Source organism: Carcharodon carcharias, chromosome 10 (genome assembly GCF_017639515.1).
Source record: "Carcharodon carcharias isolate sCarCar2 chromosome 10, sCarCar2.pri, whole genome shotgun sequence".
NCBI classification, from domain to species: Eukaryota; Metazoa; Chordata; class Chondrichthyes; order Lamniformes; family Lamnidae; genus Carcharodon; species Carcharodon carcharias.
In genome coordinates, this window is record NC_054476.1 from 83,690,334 (window position 1) to 83,711,925 (window position 21,592).

Sequence of the window (21,592 nt, forward strand, 5' to 3'; positions counted from 1 at the left end):
TATAATGTAAACACAGCAGCGTGGTTCCAATCTGGTATAACGCATACGCTGCAGTGAGATTCCCATCTGGTATAATGTATACACTGTAGTGTGTTTCCTATCTGTTACAATGTATATGCTGCAGTGTGTTTCCTGCTTGGTGTAATGTATAAACTTCAGTGTGATTCCTACCTGGTATATTGTATACAATGCAATCAGATTGCCATCTGGTACAATGTATAAGCTGCATTGCGTTTCCTATCTCGTATAATGTATAAGCTGCTGTGTGTTTCTTACCTGGTATAATGTATACACTGCAGTGTGATTCCTATCTGGTAAAATGAATAGGCTGCAGTGTATTTCCTAATTAGTATAATTCATACACTGACGTGAGATTCCCATCTGGAATAGTGTATACACTGCAGTAAGATTCCCATCTGGAATAGTGTATACACTGCAGTAAGATTCCCATCTGGTATAATGTATACACTGCAGAGTGTTTCATATCAGGAAAAATGTATGCACAGCAATGTGTTTCCTGTCTGGTCTGATGTATACACTACAGTGTGCATCCCATCGGATAAACTGTATACACTGTAGTGAGATTCACATCTGGTATAATGTAAACACGGCAGTGTGTTTTCGAACTGGTATAACGCATACACTGCAGTGAGATAACGATCTGGTATAATATATACGCTGCAGTGTGTTTCCTACCTGATATAATGAATATATTGCAGTGTGCTTCTTATCTGGTATAATATATAGGCTGCGGTGTGTTTCCTACCTTGTATAATGTATACGCTGCAGCGTGATTCCTAATTGGTATACTGTATAAACGGCAGTGTGATTCCGATCTGATATAATGTTTACAATTCGGTGTGATTCCTATCTGGTACAATGGATAGGTTCAGTGTGTTTCCCATCTGGTATAATGTATACACTGCAGTGTGATTCCCATGTGGTATAATGTATAGGCTGCAGTGTGTTTCCTACCTGGTGTAATTCATAAACTGAAGTGAGATTCCCATCTGGAATAATGTATACACTGCAGTGTGTTTCCTATCTGGTAAAATGTATACACTGCAGCAAGATTCCCATCTGGTATAATTTGTACACCACAGTGTGTTTCCTATCAGGTAAAATGTATACATTGCAAAGTGTTTTCTGTCTGGTATGATCTATAAACTGCAGTGTGTGTCCCTTCAGATAATGAGATTCACAAATGGTATAATGTAAACACTGCAGTGTGTTTCCGATCTGGTATAATGCATACTCTGCAGTGAGATTCCCATCTGGTATAATGTACACACTGCAGTGTGTTTCCAATCTGGTATAATGCATACTCTGCAGTGAGATTCCCATCTGGTATAATGTATACACTGCAGTGTGTTTCCAACCCGATATAATGTATACATTGCCGTGTGTTTCCTACCTGGTATAATCTATAAACTGCAGTGTGATTCCTGTCTGGTATAATTAAACACCATGGTGTGATTCCTATTTGGTGTAGTGTATACGCTCCAATGTGTTTCCTAACTGGTATACTGCATACACTGAAGTGTGTTTTCTATCTGGTATAATGTATACGCTGCATTCTATTTCCTACCTGGTATAATGTATACGCTGCAGAGTAATTCCTAATTGGTATAAGGTATAAACTGCAGTGTGATTCCTCACTGGTATAATGGAAATGCTGCATTGTGTTCCCCATCTGGTAAAATGTATACACTGCAGTAAGATTCCCATCTGGTATAATGTATACACCACAGAGTGCTTCCTATCAGGTAAACTGTATACACTGCAATGTGTTTCCTGTCTGGTATAATGTATAAACTGCATTGTGCATCCCTTCAGATAAAATGTATACACTGCAGTGAGATACCGATCTGGTGTAATATATACACTGCAATGTGTTTCCTACCTGGTATAATGTATACACTGCCATGTGATTCTTAATTGGCATAATGTATAAACTGCAGTGTGATTCCTATCTGGTATAATGTATACAATGTGGTGTGATTCCTAACTAGTACAATGTATACTCTGCAGTGTGTTTCCCATCTGGTAAAATGTATACACTGCAGTGAGATTCCCATCTGGTATAATGTATAGGCTACAGTGTGTTTCCTACCTGGTATAATTCATAAACTGAAGTGAGATTCCAATCTGGAATAATCTATACACTGCAGTGTGTTTCCTATCTGGTAAAATGTATATACTGCAGTAAGATTCCCATCTGGTATAATGTATACACCACAGAGTGCTTCCCATCAGGTAAAATGTATACACTGCAATGTGTTTCCTGTCTGGTATAATGTATAAACTGCATTTTGTGTCCCATCGGATAAAATGTATACACTGAAATGAGATTCACAAATGGCATAATGTAAATACTGCAGTGAGATTCCAATCTGGTATAATGTATATTTGGTGTAGTGTATACGCTCCAATGTGTTTCCTACCTGGTATAATGTATAAACTGCAGTGTGATTCCTATCTGGTATAATATAAACACTGCGGTTTGAATCCTATTTGGTATAACGTATACACTGCTGTGTGATTCCTATCTGGTATAATGTATATGCTGCAGTGTGTTTCCCATCATGTATAATGTATACATTGTAGTGTGTTTCCGACCGGGTGTACTTCATACACTGAAGTGAGATAACCATCGGGAATAATGTATACACTGTAGTGTGTTTCCCATCCGGTATAATATATATATTCCAGTGCGATTCCCATCGGGCATAACGTATAGGCTGCAGTGTGATTTCTACCTGGTATAATTCATACACTGAAGTGAGATTCCCATCTGGAATAATATGTACACTGCAGTGTGTTACCTGTCTGGTATAATATATACACTGCGGTTTGTTTACTACCTGGTATAATGTATACGCTGCAGTGTGATTCCTAATTGGTATAATATATAAACTGCAGTGTGATTCTTATCTGGTTTAATGTATAAACCGCAGTGTGATTCCTAACTAATACAATGTATACTCTGCAGTGTGTATCCCATCGGTTAAATTGTATACACTGAAGTGAGATTCACATCTGGTATATTGTATACACTTCAGTGTTTTTCCTACCCAATATAATGTATACACTGCAGTGTGTTTCCTATCTGGCACAATGTATATGCTGCAGTGTGTTTCCTAATGGTATAATGTATAAACTTCAGTGTAATTCCTATCTGGTATAAAGTAAACACTGCGGTTTGATTCCTATTTGGTATAATGTATATGCTCCAATTTGTTTCCTATCTGGTATAATGCATGCACTGCAGTGTTTATCCCATCGGGTATAATGCATACACTGCAATGTGTTTTCTATCTGGTATAATGTATACTCTGCATTCTGTTTCCTACCTGGTAAAATGTATACGCTGCAGTGTAATTTCTAATTGGTATAATGTATAAACTGCCGTGTGATTCCAATCTGGTATAAAGTATACACTGCAGTGTGTTTCTGACCTAGTATAACGTATACACTGCGGAGTGTTTCCTATCAGGTAAAATGTATACACTGCAATGTGTTTCCTATCTGCTATAATGCATGCACTGCAGTGTGTATCCCATCGGATAAAATGCATACACTGCAGTGATATTCCCATCTGGTATTATGTACACACTGCAGTGTGTTTCCTACCCAATATACCGTATACATTGCAATGTGTTTCCTACCTGGTATAATGTATACACTGCGTTGTGATTCGTATTTGGTATAATCTGTACGCTCCAATATTTTTCCTATCTGGTATAATACATGCACTGCAGTGTGTATCCCATCGGGTAAAATGTATACACTGTAGTGAGATTCATATCTGGTAAAATGTATACACTGCAATGTGTTTCCTATCTGGTATAATGTATAAACTGCAGTGTGTTTTCTATCTGATATAATGTATACACTGTAGTCTGTTTCCTACCTGGTTTAATGGATACGCTGCAGTGTAATTCCTATTTGGTATAATGTATAAACTGCAGTAAGATTCCTACCTGGTATAATGTATACGCTGCAGTTTAATTCCTAATTGGTATAATGTATAAACCGCAGTGTGATTCCTACCTGGTATAATGTATACACTGCGGTATGATTCCTATCTGGTACAATGTAGACGCTGCAGTGTGATTCCAAACTGGTATAATTTATACAGTGCAGACTGATTCCTACCTGGTATAACGTATACACCACAGTGAGATTCCTACCTAGAATAACGTGTATGCTGCAGTGTGTTTCCTACAGGGTATAATGTTACACTACAGTGTGTTTCCCATTTGGTATAATGTATAGACTACAGAGAGATTCCCACCTGGAATAATGTATACACTGCGCTGTGATTGCCATATGGTATAATGTATACACTTCAACGTGTTTCCTACCTGGTATAATGTATACACAGCAGTGTGTTTCCATCAGGTATAATGTATAAACTGCAGTGTGATTTCGATCTGGTATAACGTATAGTCCACCGTACGATTTCCATTTGGTCTAATGTATACGCTGCAGTGTGTTTCCTACTTGGTTTAATGTATACACTGCAGTGTGTTTCCTACATGGTTTAATGTATACACTGCAGTGTGAAGCCTATCTGGTATAATGTATACAACGCAGAGTGTTTCTTATCTGGTATAATGTATACACTGAAGTATGAGCCCAACTGATATAATTTATACACTGTAGTGTATTTGGTATAATCTGTACACTCCAATGTGTTTCCTATCTGGTATAATGCATGCACTGCAGTGTGTATCCCATCAGGTAAAATGTATACACTGCAGTGGAATAACGTATACACGCAGTGTGTTTCCTATCTAGTAAAATGTATACACTGCAGTGTGATTCCCATCTGGTATAATGTATAGACTGCAGTGTGTTTCCTGCCTCATATAATGTGTACACTGCAGTATGATTCCCATCCGTTATAATGTATAGGCTGCAGTGTGTTTGCTACCTGGTAAAATGTATATACTGCAATGTGTTTCCTATCTGGTATAATGTATACACTGCAGTCTCTATCCCACCGGATAAAATGAATACACTGCAGTGAGATTCACATCTGATGTAAAGTATACACCGCAGAGCATTTTCTATCGGGTAAAATGTATACACTGCAATGCGTTTCCAGTCTGGTGTGAAGTATAAACTGCAGTGTGCATCCCATTGGATAAAATGTATACACTGCAGTGTGATTCCCATCCAGTATACTGTATGCAATGCAGTGTGATTCCCATCTGGTATAACATGTAGGCTGCAGTGTGTTTCCTACCTGGTATAAATCATACACTGAAATGAGATTCCCATTCTGGAATAATGTATACACTGCAGTGTGTTTCCACTCTGGTAAAATGCATACACTGCAATAAGATTCCCATCTGGTATAATGCATACACCGCAGAGCGTTTCCTATCAGGGAAAATGTATACACTGCAATGTGTTTCCTGTCTGGTATAATGTATACACTGCTGTGTGTATCCCATCGAATAAACTGCGTACACTGCATTGAGATTCACATCTGGTATAACGTAAACACTGCAGTGTGTTTCCGATCTGATCTAATACATACTCTGCTGTGAGATTCCGATCTAGTTTAATGTATACGCTGCGGTGTGTTTCATACCCAATAAAATATATACATTGCAGTGGGTTTCCTACCTGGTATAATGTATAAACTGCAGCGTGATTCCTATCTGGTGTTATGTATACACTGCGGTGTGATTCCTGTTTGGCATAATGTATACGCTCCAGTGTGTTTCCCATCTGGTATAATGTATACTCTGCTGTGTGTTTCCTACCTGGTATAATGTATATGCTGCAGTGTAATTCTCATGTGGTATAATGTATAGACAGCAGTGTGTTTCCTACCTGTTATAATGTGTATAATGCAGTGTTTCCCATCCAGTATAACATATACACTGCAGTTTGATTCCCATCTGGTATAATGTATAGGCTGCAGTGTGTTTCCTAACTGCTATAATGTTTACACTGCAGTGTGATTCCAAACTGCTATAATGTACACACTGCAGTGTGTTTCCTATTAGGTATAATGTATAAACTGGAGTGTGTTTCCCATCTGGTAAAACGTAAACACTGCATTGTGTTTCCTACCTGGTAATAATATATGTACTGCAGTGTGATTCCTTTCTGGTATAATGTATAAACTGAAGTATGTTGCTTTTCTGGTATAATTTATACAATGCAGTGTGTTTCCTAGCTGGTATAATGTATACACTGCAGTCTGATTCTTATTTGTTATAATGTATACATTGCAGTGTGTTTCCTACCTTGTATAATGTATACACTGCAGTGTGATTCCTGGTATAATCTATACGCTGCAGTGTGCTTGCTCCCTGATATAATGGATACACTGCAGTGTGATCCCTATCTGGTATAATGTATACACTGCAGTCTCTATCCCACCGGATAAAATGAATACACTGCAGTGAGATTCACATCTGATGTAAAGTATACACCGCAGAGCGTTTTCTATCGGGTAAAATGTATACACTGCAATGCGTTTCCAGTCTGGTATGATGTATAAACTGCAGTGTGCATCCCATTGGATAAAATGTATACACTGCAGTGTGATTCCCATCCAGTATACTGTATGCAATGCAGTGTGATTCCCATCTGGTATAACATGTAGGCTGCAGTGTGTTTCCTACCTGGTATAAATCATACACTGAAATGAGATTCCCATTCTGGAATAATGTATACACTGCAGTGTGTTTCCTCTCTGGTAAAATGCATACACTGCAATAAGATTCCCATCTGGTATAATGCATACACCGCAGAGCGTTTCCTATCAGGGAAAATGTATACACTGCAATGTGTTTCCTGTCTGGTATAATGTATACTCTGCTGTGTGTATCCCATCGAATAAACTGCGTACACTGCATTGAGATTCACATCTGGTATAACGTAAACACTGCAGTGTGTTTCCGATCTGATCTAATGCATACTCTGCTGTGAGATTCCGATCTAGTTTAATGTATATGCTGCGGTGTGTTTCATACCCGATAAAACATATACATTGCAGTGGGTTTCCTACCTGGTATAATGTATAAACTGCAGTGTGATTCCTATCTGGTATTATGTATACACTGCGGTGTGATTCCTGTTTGGCATAATGTATACGCTCCAGTGTGTTTCCCATCTGGTATAATGTATACTCTGCTGTGTGTTTCCTACCTGGTATAATGTATATGCTGCAGTGTAATTCTCATGTGGTATAATGTATAGACAGCAGTGTGTTTCCTACCTGTTATAATGTGTATAATGCAGTGTTTCCCATCCAGTATAACATATACACTGCAGTTTGATTCCCATCTGGTATAATGTATAAGCTGCAGTGTGTTTCGTACCTGGTATAACATATAAACTGCAGTGTGCTTCCTATCTGGTAAAATGTATACAATACATTGTGTTTCCTACCTGGTGTAATATGTAAACTGCAGGTTTTTCCTTTCTCGTATAACGTATACACTGCAGTGTGATTCCTATTTGGTAGTACGTATACACTGCAGGTGTTTCCGACCTGGTATAATGTATACAGTGCAATGTGATTCCTATGTGGTATAATGTATCAACTACAGTGTGTTTCCTTTCTGGTATAATGTATACACTGCAGTATGTTTCGTACCTGGTGTATTGCATACATTGCAGTGTGATTCCTACCCAGTAAAATTAATAAACTACAGAGTGCTTACTTTCTGGTATAATGTATACACTGCAGTCTGATTCCTATTTGGTATACTACAGTTTGTTTCCCATCTGGTATAATGTAGAGACTGCAGTGAGATTGCCTTCTGGAATAATGTATATGCTTCAGTGTGTTTCCTACCTGGTTTAATGTATGCACTGCAGCATGTTTCCTATTTGTTGTAATATATACACTGCAGTGTGATTCCTACCTGACATAATATATACACTGCAGTGTGTTTCCCATCTGCTAAAATGTATAAACTGCAGTGTGATTCCTATCTTGTAAAATGTCTACACTGCATTGTGATTCCTATCTGGTATAATATATAAACTGCAGTGTGATTCCTATCTTGTAAAATGTATACACTGCAGTGTGATTCCTATCTGGTATAATATATAAACTGCAGTGTGTTTCCTTTCTTGGATAATGTTTACCCGGCAGTGTGATTCCTATCTTGTAAAGTATTTACACTTCAGTGAGATTCCCATCTGGTATAATGGATATGCTGCAATGTGTTTCCTATTTGGTATAATGTATGCACTGCAGTGTGATCCCTATCTGGTAAAATGTATTCACTGCAGTGTGATTCCTATCTGGTAAAATGGATACACTTCAGTGAGATTTCCATCCGGTATAATGTATACGCTATAGCGTGTTTCCTATTTGGTATGATGTATAAACGGCAGTGTGATTCCTATTTGGTATCATGTATAAACTGCAGTGTGATTCATATCTGGACTAATGGTATAAGCAGCAGTGGGTTTCCTGTCCGGTATAATATATACACTGCAATGTGATTCCTATCTGGTATAATGTATACACTGCAGTCTGAATCCTACCTGGTAAAATTTATCCACTGCAGTGTGTTTCCCATCTGGTATAAATTATGCACTGCATTGTGATTCCTATATGGTATAACATATATACTGCAATGCGTTTCCTATCTGGTATAATGTAGAAACTGCAGGGTGTTTCCTATCCGGGATAAGGTATACACGGCAGTGTGATTCCTATTTGGTATATTGTATGCGCTGCATTGTCTTCCCTCCCTGGTATAATGTATATACAGCAGCATGATTCCTATGTGGTATAATGTACACACTGCATTGTGATTCCTAACTGCTATAATGTTTACACTGCAGTGTGATTCCAAACTGCTATAATGTACACACTGCAGTGTGTTTCCTATCAGGTATAATGTATAAACTGGAGTGTGTTTCCCATCTGGTAAAACATAAACACTGCATTGTGTTTCCTACCTGGTAATAATATATGTACTGCAGTGTGATTCCTTTCTGGTATAATGTATAAACTGAAGTATGTTGCTTTTCTGGTATAATTTATACAATGCAGTGTGTTTCCTAGCTGGTATAATGTATACACTGCAGTCTGATTCTTATTTGTTATAATGTATACATTGCAGTGTGTTTCCTACCTTGTATAATGTATACACTGCAGTGTGATTCCTATCTGGTATAATCTATACGCCGCAGTGTGCTTGCTCCCTGATATAATGGATACACTGCAGTGTGATCCCTATCTGGTATAATGTATACACTGCAATATGAATCCTATCTGGTATAAGGTATACACTGCAGTGTGTTTCCTACCTGGTATAATGTTTCCATTGCAGTGAAATTCCTATTTGGTATGCTTACACTGCAGCGTGATTCCTACCTAGTATAGTGTATACACTGCAGTGTCTTTCCCATCTGCTCTAATTTATACACTGCAGTGTGTTTCCCACCTGGTGTAATGTATACACTGCCGTGTGATTCCCATGTGGTATAATGTATACGCTGCAGTGTGTTTCCTACCTGGTATAATTCATAAACTGAAGTGAGATTCCCATCTGGAATAATCTATATACTGCAGTGTGTTTCCTATCTGGTAAAATGTATACACTGCAGTAAGATTCCCTTCTGGTATAATGTATACACCACAGAGTGCTTCCTATCAGGTAAAATGTATACACTGCAATGTGTTTCCTGTCTGGTATAATGTATAAACTGCATTGTGTATCCCATCAGATAAATTGTATACACTGCAATGAGATTCACAAATGGTATAATGAAAACACTGCAGTGTTTTTCCAATCTGGTATAATGCATACTCTGCAGTGAGATTCACATCTGGTAAAATGTATACACTGCAATGTGTTTCCTATCTGGTATAATGTATACACTGCAATGTGAATCCTATCTGGTATAAGGTATACACTGCAGTGTGTTTCCTACCTGGTATAATGTTTCCACTGCAGTGAAAATCCTATTTGGTATGTTTACACTGCAGCGTGATTCCTACCTAGTATAGTGTATACACTGAAGTGTGTTTCCCATCTGCTCTAATGTATACGCTGCAGTGTGATTCCTAATTGGTATAATATATAAACTGCAGTGTGATTCTTATCTGGTTTAATGTATAAACTGCAGTGTGATTCCTATCTGGTATAATGTATATGATGCCGTGTTTTTCCCTCCGATAATGTAAACACTGCAGTGTGTTTCTGAACTGGTATAATGCATACACTGCAGTGAGATTCACATCTGGTATATTGTATACACTGCAGTGTGTTTCCCATCCGGTATAATATATATATTCCAGTGCGATTCCCATCGGGCATAATGTATAGGCTGCAGTGTGTTTCCTACCTGGTATAATTCATACACTGAAGTGAGATTCCCATCTGGAATAATGTATACACTTCAGTGTGTTACCTATCTGGTATAATATATACACTGCGGTTGGTTTACTACCTGGTATAATGTATACACTGCAGTGTGATTCCTAATTGGTATAATATATAAACTGCAGTGTGATTCTTATCTGGTTTAATGTATAAACTGCAGTGTGATTCCTATCTGATTTAATGTATAAACTGCAGTGTGATTCCTATCTGGTATAATGTATATTCTGCAGTGTTTTTCCCTCCGATAATGTAAACACTGCAGTGTGTTTCCGAACTGGTATAATGCATACACTGCAGTGAGATTCACATCTGGTATATTGTATACACTGCAGTGTGAGGACTCGAAACGTCAACTCTTTTCTTCTCCGCCGATGCTGCCAGACCTGCTGAGTTTTTCCAGGTAACTCTGATTTTGTTTTTGTTTTGGATTTCCAGCATCCGCAGTTTTTTTGTTTTTATCTCTGTGTTTAATTGACTGCCACTGCTCTTCAAGAAATGCCTACCTCCTTGAAGAAGTTCTGTTCTTTTCTGCACTTTCTTGGACTCGAACTCAAGTTCTGTCGAAGGGTCATGAGGACTCGAAACATCAACTCTTTTCTTCTCCGCCGATGCTGCCAGACCTGCTGAGTTTTTCCAGGTAACTCTGATTTTGTTTTTGTTTTGGATTTCCAGCATCCGCAGTATTTTTGTTTTTATCTCTGTGTTTAATTGACTGCCACTGCTCTTCAAGAAATGCCTACCTCCTTGAAGAAGTTCTGTTCTTTTCTGCGCTTTCTTGGACTCGAACTCAAGTTCTGTCGAAGGGTCATGAGGACTCGAAACGTCAACTCTTTTCTTCTCCGCCAATGCTGCCAGACCTGCTGAGTTTTTCCAGGTAATTCTGTTTTTGTTTTTGTTTTGGATTTCCAGCATCCGCAGTTTTTTTGTTTTTATAGCAGTGCTTTTCCTACCCAATATAATGTATACACTGCAGTGTGTTTCCTATATGGTACAATGTATATGCTGCAGTGTGTTTCCTAATGGTATAATGTATAAACTTCAGTGTGATTCCTATCTGGTATAATGTAAACACTGCACTTTGATTCCTATTTGGTATAATGTATACGCTCCAATTTGTTTCCTATCTGGTATAATGCATGCACTGCAGTGTGTTTTCTATCTGGTATAATGCATACACTGCAGTGTGTTTTCCATCTGGTATAATGTATATGCTGCATTCTGTTTCCTACCTGGTATAATGTATACGCTGCAGTGTAATTCCTAATTGGTATAATGTATAAACTGCAGTGTGATTCCTAACTGGTATAATGTATACGCTGCAGTGTGGTTCCTAATTGGTATAATGTATAAACTGCTGTGTGATTCCTATCTGGTATAATGGAAACGCTGCAGTGTGTTCCCCATCTGGTAAAATGTATATACGGCAGTTAGGTTCCCATCTGGTATAAATTATACACTGCACTGTGTTTCCGACCTGGTATAATGTATACAATGCAGTGTGATTTCTATCTGGTATTATGTATACACTGCAGAGTGATTCCTATCTGGTAAAATGTATACACTGCTGTGAGATTCACATCTGATATAAAATATACACTGCAGAGTGTTTCCTGTCAGGTAAAATGTATACACTGCAATGTGTTTCCTGTCTGGTATGATGTACACACTGCAGTGTGCATCCCATTGGATAAAATGTATACACTGCTGTAAGATTCACATCTGGTATAATGTAAACACTGCAGTGTGTTTCTGATGTGGTATAATGCATACACTGCAGTGAGATTCCCATCTGGTATAATATATACGCTGCGGTGTGTTTCCTAACCGATATAATGACTACATTGCAGTGTGTTTCCTATCTGATATAATATATACACTGCAGTGTGAATCCTAATTGGTATAATGTATAAACTGCGGTGTGTTTCCCATCTGGTAAAATGTATACACTGCAGTGAGATTCCCAGCCAGTATACTGTGTACACTGCAGTGTGATTCCCATCTGTTATAACGTGTAGGCTGCAGTGTCTTTCCTACCTGGTATAAATCATAAACTGAAGTGAGATCCCCATTCTGGAATAATGTATACACTGCAGTGTGTTTCCTATGTGGTAAAATGTATATACTGCAATAAGATTCCCATCTGGTATAATGTAAACACCGCAGAGTGTTTCCTATCAGGGAAAATGTATACACTGCAATGTTTCCTGTCTGATATAATGTATACACTGCTGTGTGTATCCCATCGGATAAACTGTATACACTGCATTGAGATTCACATCTGGTATAATGTATACACTGTGGTGTGTTTCCTACCCGATATAATGTATACATTGCAGTGTGTTTCCCATCTGGTAGAATGTATACACTGCAGTGAGATTCCCATCTGGTATAATGTATACGCTGCTGTGTGTTTCCTACCTGGTATAATGTATACACCACAGTGTGATTCCTATCTCATATAATGTATACACTGCAGTATGTATCCCATTGGATAAAATGTATACACTGCGGTGAGATTCACATCTGGTATAATGTAAACACTGCAGTGTGTTTCCGATCTGGTATAATGCATACACTGCAGTGAGATTCCCATTTGGTATAATGCATATGCTGCAGTTTGTTTCCTACCAGATATAATGTATACATTGCAGTGTGTTTCATATCTGGTATAATGTATACGCTGATGTGTGTTTTCTACCTGGTATAATGTATATGATGCAGTGTGATTTCTAATTGTTATAATGTATAAACTGCAGTGTGATTCCTACTTGGTATAATGTATACACTGCGGTGTGATTCTATCTGGTATAATGTATACACTGCGGTGTGATTCCTATCTGGTACAATGTAGACGCTGCAGTGTGATTCCAAACTGGTATAATTTATACAGTGCAGACTGATTCCTACCTGGTATAACGTATACACCACAGTGAGATTCCTACCTAGAATAACGTGTACGCTGCAGTGTGTTTCCTACAGGGTATAATGTTACACTACAGTGTGTTCCCCATTTGGTATAATGTATAGATAACAGAGAGATTCCCACCTGGAATAATGTATACACTGTGCTGTGATTGCTGTATGGTATAATGTATACACTGCAACGTGTTTCCTACCTGGTATAATGTATACACGGCAGTGTGTTTCCATCAGGTATAATGTATAAACTGCAGTGTGATTTCCATCTGGTATAATGTATAGTCCGCAGTGTGGTTCCCATTTGGTCTAATGTATACGCTGCAGTGTGTTTCCTACTTGGTTTAATGTATACACTGCAGTGTGAAGCCTATTTAGTATAATGTATACAATGCAGAGTGTTTCTTATCTGGTATAATGTATACACTGCAGTGAGATTCCTACCTGGCATAACTATACACTACAGTGTGTTTCCTACCTTGTATAATGTATACACTGCAGTATGAGCCCAACTGATATAATTTATACACTGCAGTGTGTTTCGTATTTGGTATAATCTGTACACTCCAATGTGTTTACTATCTCGTATAATGCATGCACTGCAGTGTGTATCCCATCGGGTATAATGTGTACACTGCAGTATGATTCCCATCCGTTATAATGTATAGGCTGCAGTGTGTTTGCTACCTGGTAAAATGTATATACTGCAATTTGTTTCCTATCTGGTATAATGTATATACTGCAGTCTCTATCCCACCAGATAAAATGAATTCACTGCAGTGAGATTCACATCTGATGTAAAGTATACACCGCAGAGTGTTTTCTATCAGGTAAAATGTATACACTGCAATGTGTTTCCTGTCTGGTATGATGTATAAACTGCAGTGTGCATCCCATCGGATAAAATGTATACACTACAGTGTGATTCCCATCCAGTATACTGTATACACTGCAGTGTGATTCCCATCTGGTATAATGTGTAGGCTGCAGTTTGTTTCCTACCTGGTATAAATCATACATTGAAGTGAGATTCCCATTCTGGAATAATGTATACACTGCAGTGTGTTTCCTCTCTGGTAAAATGCATACACTGCAATAAGATTCCCATCTGGTATAATGCATACATCGCAGAGCGTTTCCTATCAGGGAAAATGTATACACTGCAATGTGTTTCCTGTCTGGTATAATGTATACTCTGCTGTGTGTATCCCATCGAATAAACTGCGTACACTGCATTGAGATTCACATCTGGTATAACGTAAACACTGCAGTGTGTTTCCGATCTGATCTAATGCATACTCTGCTGTGAGATTCCGATCTAGTTTAATGTATACGCCGCGGTGTGTTTCCTACCCGATATAATATATACATTGCAGTGTGGTTCCTACCTGGTATAATGTATAAACTGCAGTGTGATTCCTATCTGGTACTATGTATACACTGCGGTGTGATTCCTATTTGGCATAATGTATACGCTCCAGTGTGTTTCCCATCTGGCAGAATGAATACACTGCAGTGAGATTCCCATCTGGTATAATGTATACGCTGCTGTGTGTTTCCTACCTGGTATAATGTATACACCGCAGTGTGATTCCTATCTCGTATAATGTATACGCTGCTGTGCGATTCCTATCTGGTAAAATGTATACGCTGCAGTGTGATTCTCATGTGGTATAATGTATAGACAGCAATATGTTTCCTACCTGGTATAATGTGTATACTGCAGTGTGTTTCCCATCTGGTATAACGTATACACTGCAGTTTGATTCCATCTGGTATAACGTATAGGCTGCAGTGTGTTTCCTACCTGGTATAATATATAAACTGCAGTGTGCTTCCTACCTGGTATAATGTATAAGCTGCAGTGTGATTCCTATCTGGTATAATGTATACACTGCAGTCTGATTCCTACCTGGTAAAATTTATCCACTGCAGTGTGTTTCCCATCTGGTATAAATTATACACTGCATTGTGATTCTTATTTGGTATAACGTATATACTGCAACGCGTTTCCTATCTGGTATAATGTAGAAATTGCAGGGTGTTTCCTATCCAGGATAGGGTATACACGGCAGTGTGATTCCTATTTGGTATAATGTATACACTGCAGTGTGATGCCTATCTGATATAATGTATATGCTGCATTGTCTTCCCTCCCTGGTATAATGTATATACAGCAGCATGATTCCTATGTGGTCTAATGTACACACTGCATTGTGATTCCTAACTGCTATAATGTTTACACTGCAGTGTGATTCCTACCTGGTATAATGTATACGCTGCAGTGTGCTTGCTCCCTGATACAATGGATACACTGCAGTATGATCCCTATCTGGTATAATGTATACACTGCAATGTGAATCCGATCTGATATAAGTTTTACACTGCAGTGTGTTTCCTACCTGGTATAATGTATACACCGCAGTGTGTTTCCCACCTGGTGAAATGTATACACTGCAGTGAGATTCCCATCTAGCATAATGTATATGCTGCAGTGTGTTTCCTAACTGATATATTGTATACAATGCAGTGTGATTCCCATTTGGAAAAAATATACACTGCAGTGTGTTTCCCATCTGCTCTAATGTATACACTGCAGTGTGTTTCCCACCTGGTGTAATGTATACACTGCCGAGTGATTCCTATTTAGTATAATGTATAAACTGCAGTATGTTTCCTATCTGGTATAATGTATTCACTGCAGTGTTTTTCTAACCAAGTATAATGTATGTGCTGCAGTGTGTTTCCCATCTGATATAATGTACACACTGCAGTGTGTTTCCCATCTGGTAAAATATATACACTGCAGTGAGATTCCCACCTGGGATAATGTATACACTGCAGTGTGATTCCTATTTGGCATAATGTAGATACTGCAGTGTATTTCCTATCTGGTATAACATAGAAACTGCAGGGTGTTTCCTATCCGGGATAAGGTATACTCTGCATTGTGTTACCTTTATGGTATAATGTATATGCTGCAGTGTGTTTCCTACCTGGTATAATGTATAAACTACAGTGTGTGTCCTTTCTGTTATAATATATATACTGCAGTGTGATTCCTATTTGGTGTAATGTATACACTGCAGTTTGTTTCCTACCTGGTATAACGTGTACACTGCAGTGTGATGCCTATTTGGTAGAATGTATACACTGCAGTATGTTTCCGACCTGGTATAATGTATACAGTAGAATGTGATTCCTACGTGGTATAATGTGCACACTGCAGTGTGATTCCTACTGGTATATTGTAAACACTGCAATGTGATTCCTATTTGGTAGAATGTAAACACTGCAGTGTGTTTCCGACCTGGTATAATATATACAGTGCAGTGTAATTCCTGTGTAATATAATGTATAAATTACAGTGTGTTTCCTTTCTGATATAATGTATACACTGCAGTATGTATCCTATTTGGTATAATGCATACGTTGCAGTGTGATTCCTACCCAGTAAATTGAATAAACTACAGAGTGCTTCCTTTCTGGTATAATGTATAAACTGCAGTGTGATTCCTACCTAGTATAATGTATACAATGAAGTGTGATTCCTACCTGGTAAAATGTATACACTGCAGTGAGATTCCCACCTGGAGTAATGTAAACACAGCATTGTGGTTCCTGTCTCGTATAATGTATAGACTGCGGTCAGATTGCCATCTGGAATAATGTATACGCTGCAGTGTGAATCCTACCTGGTTTAACGTATAAACTGCAGTGTGTTTCCTATTTCGTATAATCTATAAACTGCAGCGCATTTCCTATAAAGTATAATCTATAAGCTGCAGCATGTTTTCTACCTGGTATAATGTATTTACTGCAGTGTGATTCCTATTTAGTATACTGTATATACAGCATTGTGTTTCCTACCTGGCATAATGCAAACGCTGCAGTGTGATTCCTTTATGGTATAATGTATATGCTGCAGTGTGTTTCCTTTCTGGTATAATTTATAAACGGCAGTGTGATTCCTATTTGTTATCATGTATAAACTGCAGTGTGATTCGTATCTGGTCTAATGGTATAAGCAGCAGTGGGTTTCCTATCTGGTAAGGTATATACACTGCAGTGTGATTCCTATCTGGTTTTATGTATATGCTGCAGTGTGTTTCCCATCTGGTAAAATATACACACTGCAGTGAGATTCCCATCTGGTATAATGTATACACTGCATTGTGATTCCTATTTGGTATAATGTATATACTGCAATGGGTTTCCTATCTGGTATAATGTAAAAACTGCAGGGTGTTTCCTATCCGGAATAAGGTATACACGGCAGTGTGATTCCTATTTGGTATAATGTATATGCTGCAGTGTGTTTCCTACCTGGTATAATGTATAAACTACAGTGTGTTTCCTTTCTGGTATAATGTTTATGCAGCAGTGTGATTCCTATTTGGTGTAATGTATACACTGTATTTTGTTTCCAAACTGGTATAATGTATACAGTTCAATGTGATTCCTACGTGGTATAATGTGCACACTGCAGTGTCATTCCTACCTAATGTAAAGTATACACTGCAAGGTGAATCCTATTCAGTATAATGTATGCACTGCAATGTGTTTCCTACCTGATATAATGTATACACTGCAGTGTGATTCCTATTTGGTAGAATGTATACACTGCAGTGTGTTTCCGACCTGGTATAATGTATACAGTGCAATGTGATTCCTATGTGGTACAATATATAAACTACAGAGTGTTTCCTTTCAGGTATAATGTATACACTGCAGTATATTTCCTACCTGGTATAATGCATACATTGCAGTGTGATTCCTACCCAGTAAAATGAATAAACTATAGAGTGCTTCCTTTCTGATATAATGTATAAACTGCAGTGTGATTCCTATCTGGTATGCATATATTGCAGTGTGTTTCCAACCTGTTATAATGTATACACTGCAGTGTGTTTCCTACCACGTATAATGTATAACCTACAGTGTGTTCCCTTTCTGGTATAATGTATACGCTGCAGTCTGATTCCTATTTGGTATACTACAGTTTGTTTCCCATCTGGTATAATGTAGAGACTGCAGTGAGATTGCCATTTGGAATAATGTATATGCTTCAGTGTGTTTCCTACCTGGTTTAATGTATGCACTGCAGCGTGTTTCCTATTTGATATAATATATACACTGCAGTGTGATTCCTACCTGGCATAATATATACACTGCAGTGTGTTTCCCATCTGCTAAAATGTATATGCTGCAGTGTGATTCCTATCTTGTATAATGTATAAACTACAATGTGATTCCTCACCAGTATAATGTATACACTGCAGTGTGATTCCTACCTGGTATAATATATAAACTGCAGTGTGTTTCCTATCTGGTATAATGTTTACCCGGCAGTGTGATTCCTAACTTGTAAAGTATTTACACTTCAGTGAGATTCCCATCTGGTATAATGGATTTGCGGCAGTGTGTTTCCTATTTGGTATAATGCATACACTGCAGTGTGATTCCTAACTGGTATAATGTATGCACTACAGTGTGATTCCTATCTGGTATAATGTTTACACGGCAGTGTGATTCCTATCTGGTAAAGTGTTTATACTTCAGTGAGATTCCCATCTAGTATAATGTATAAACAGCAGTGTGATTCCTATTTGATATATTGTATACATTGCAGTATGATCCCTATCTGGTATAATGTATAAACTGCACTGTGATTCCTTTCTGGTGTAATATATACACTGCAGAGTGTTTCGTACCTGGTATAATCTATAAACTGAAGTGTGATTCCTCCCTGGTATAGTGTATACACTGCATTGTGATTTTTATTTAGTATAATGTATACACTGCAATGTGATTCCTATCTGGTGGGATGTATAAAATACAGTGTGTTTTTTTTCTGGTATAATGTATACACAGCAATGTGATTCCTATCTTGTATAATGTATAAAATACAGTGTGTTTCCTTCCTGGTTGAATGTATACACTGCAGTGTGATTCCTATATGGTATAATGTATACATTGCAGTTTGTTTCCTTTCTGGTATAATGAATAAACTGCATTGTGATTCCTATTTGGTATAATGTATGCACTGCAGTCTGATCCCTATTTGGTATAATCTATACACTGCAGTGTGATTCCTACCTGGTATAATGTATAAACTGCAATGTGTTTCCTTTGTGGTATAATGTATACACTGCAGTGTGATTCCTATCTGGTATAATGTATACACTGCAGTGTGTTTCCTTTCTGGTATAATGTACACACTGCTGTGTGTTTCCTGCATGGCATAATGTATAAACTACAGTGTGTTTCCTTTCTGGCATAATGTGTACACTGCAGTATGATTCCTATCTGGTATACTGAATAATCTGCAGTGTGATTCCTATTTGGTATAAGGTATATACTGCAGTGTGATTCCTATCAGGTATAATGTTTACGCTGCAGTGTGTTTCCTACCTGGTATACTGTATAAACTGCAGTGTGTTTCCTATTTGGTATAACATATTCATTGGAGAGTGATTCTTAATTGTTATAATGCATCTGCTGCAGTGCGATTCACATCTGGTATAATGTTTGAACAACAGTGTGGTTTTTGCAAACTATAATGTATACACTGCAATTTGATTCCTTTAAGGTATAATGTATATGCTGCATTGTGATTCCTACCTTGTATAATGTACACACTGCAGGGTGATTCCTATCTTGTATAATGCACACACTGCAGTTTGATTCTCAACTGGTATAATGTGCACACTGCAGGGTGATTCCTGTCTGGTATAATGTATAAACAGCAGTGTGATTCCTATTTGGTATAATGTATAAAATAGTGTGTTTCCTATCTAGTGTAATGTATACACTGCAGCATGATCACTATTTGGTATAATGTATAAACTGCAGAATGTTTCCTATCTGGTATAATTTATACACAGCCGTGTGATTCCTGTTTGGTGCAATGTATAAACTACAATGTTTTTGATATCTGGTATGATGTATACATAGCAATGTGATTCCTATCTTGTATAATGTATAAAATACAGTGTGTTTCTTTCCTGGTGTAATGTATACACTGCAGTGTGATTCCTATCTGGTGGGATGTATAAAATACCGTGTGTTATCTTTCTGGTATAATATATACACTGCAGTGTGATTCCTACCTGGTATAACGTATACACTGTAGTGTGATTCCTATCTGGTATAATGTATACTCTGCAGTATGTTTCCTACCTGCTAAAATGTATAAACTGCAGTGTGTTTCCTATCTGGTATGATTTATACACAGCAGTGTGATTCCTGTTTGGTGTAATGTATAAACTACAGTGTTTTTGATATCTGGTATAATGTAAACATAGCAATATGATTCCTATCTTGTATAATGTATAAAATACAGTGTGTTTCCTTCCTGGTTTAATGTATACACTGCAGTGTGATTCCTATCTGGTATAATGTATACCTTGCAGTTTGTTTCCATTCTGGTATAATGTATAAACTACATTGTGATTCCTATTTGGTATAATGTATAAACTGCAGTGTGTTACCTATTTGGTATAATGTATACACTGCAGTGTGATTCCTGTCCGGTATATTGTATAAACCGCGGTGTGTTTCCTGTTTGGTATAATGTATAAACTGCTGTGTGGTTCCTGTTTGGTATAATGTTTAAACTGCAGTATGGTTCCTATTTGGTATAATGTATGCACTGCAATGTGATGCCTATCTGATATAATGTATACACTTCAGTGTGACTCCTATTTGGTATAACGTATACATGCAGAGTGATTCTTAGCTGTTACAATGCATACGCTGCAGTGGGATTCCCATCTGGTATAATGTTTGAACAGCAGTGTGTTTCCAAAAAACTATAATGTAAACACTGCAATTTGATTCCTTCAAGGTATATTGTATATGTTGCTCTGTGATTCCTATCTGGTACAATGTATACACTGCAGTGTGAATTGCATTCTGGTATAATGGGTATCACACTGCAGTGTGCACATCTGGTATAATGTATGTACTGTTGTGTAGTTTTTGCCTGGTATAATGTACACACTGTACTGTAATGCCTATCTCATATAATGTATACACTGCAGTGTATTTCCTTTCTGGTATAATGTACACACCGCAGTTTAATGCCTATCGGGTATAATGTATACACTGCAGTGTGATTCCCATCGGCTACAATGTATACACTGCAGTATGATTCATTTCTGGTATAATCTATACACTGCAGTGTGATTCCTATCTGCTATAATGTATACACTGCAGTGTGATTCCTACCTTGCATTCTGTATACACTGCAGTGTGTTTCCCATCTTCTATAATGTATACACTGCAGTGTGATT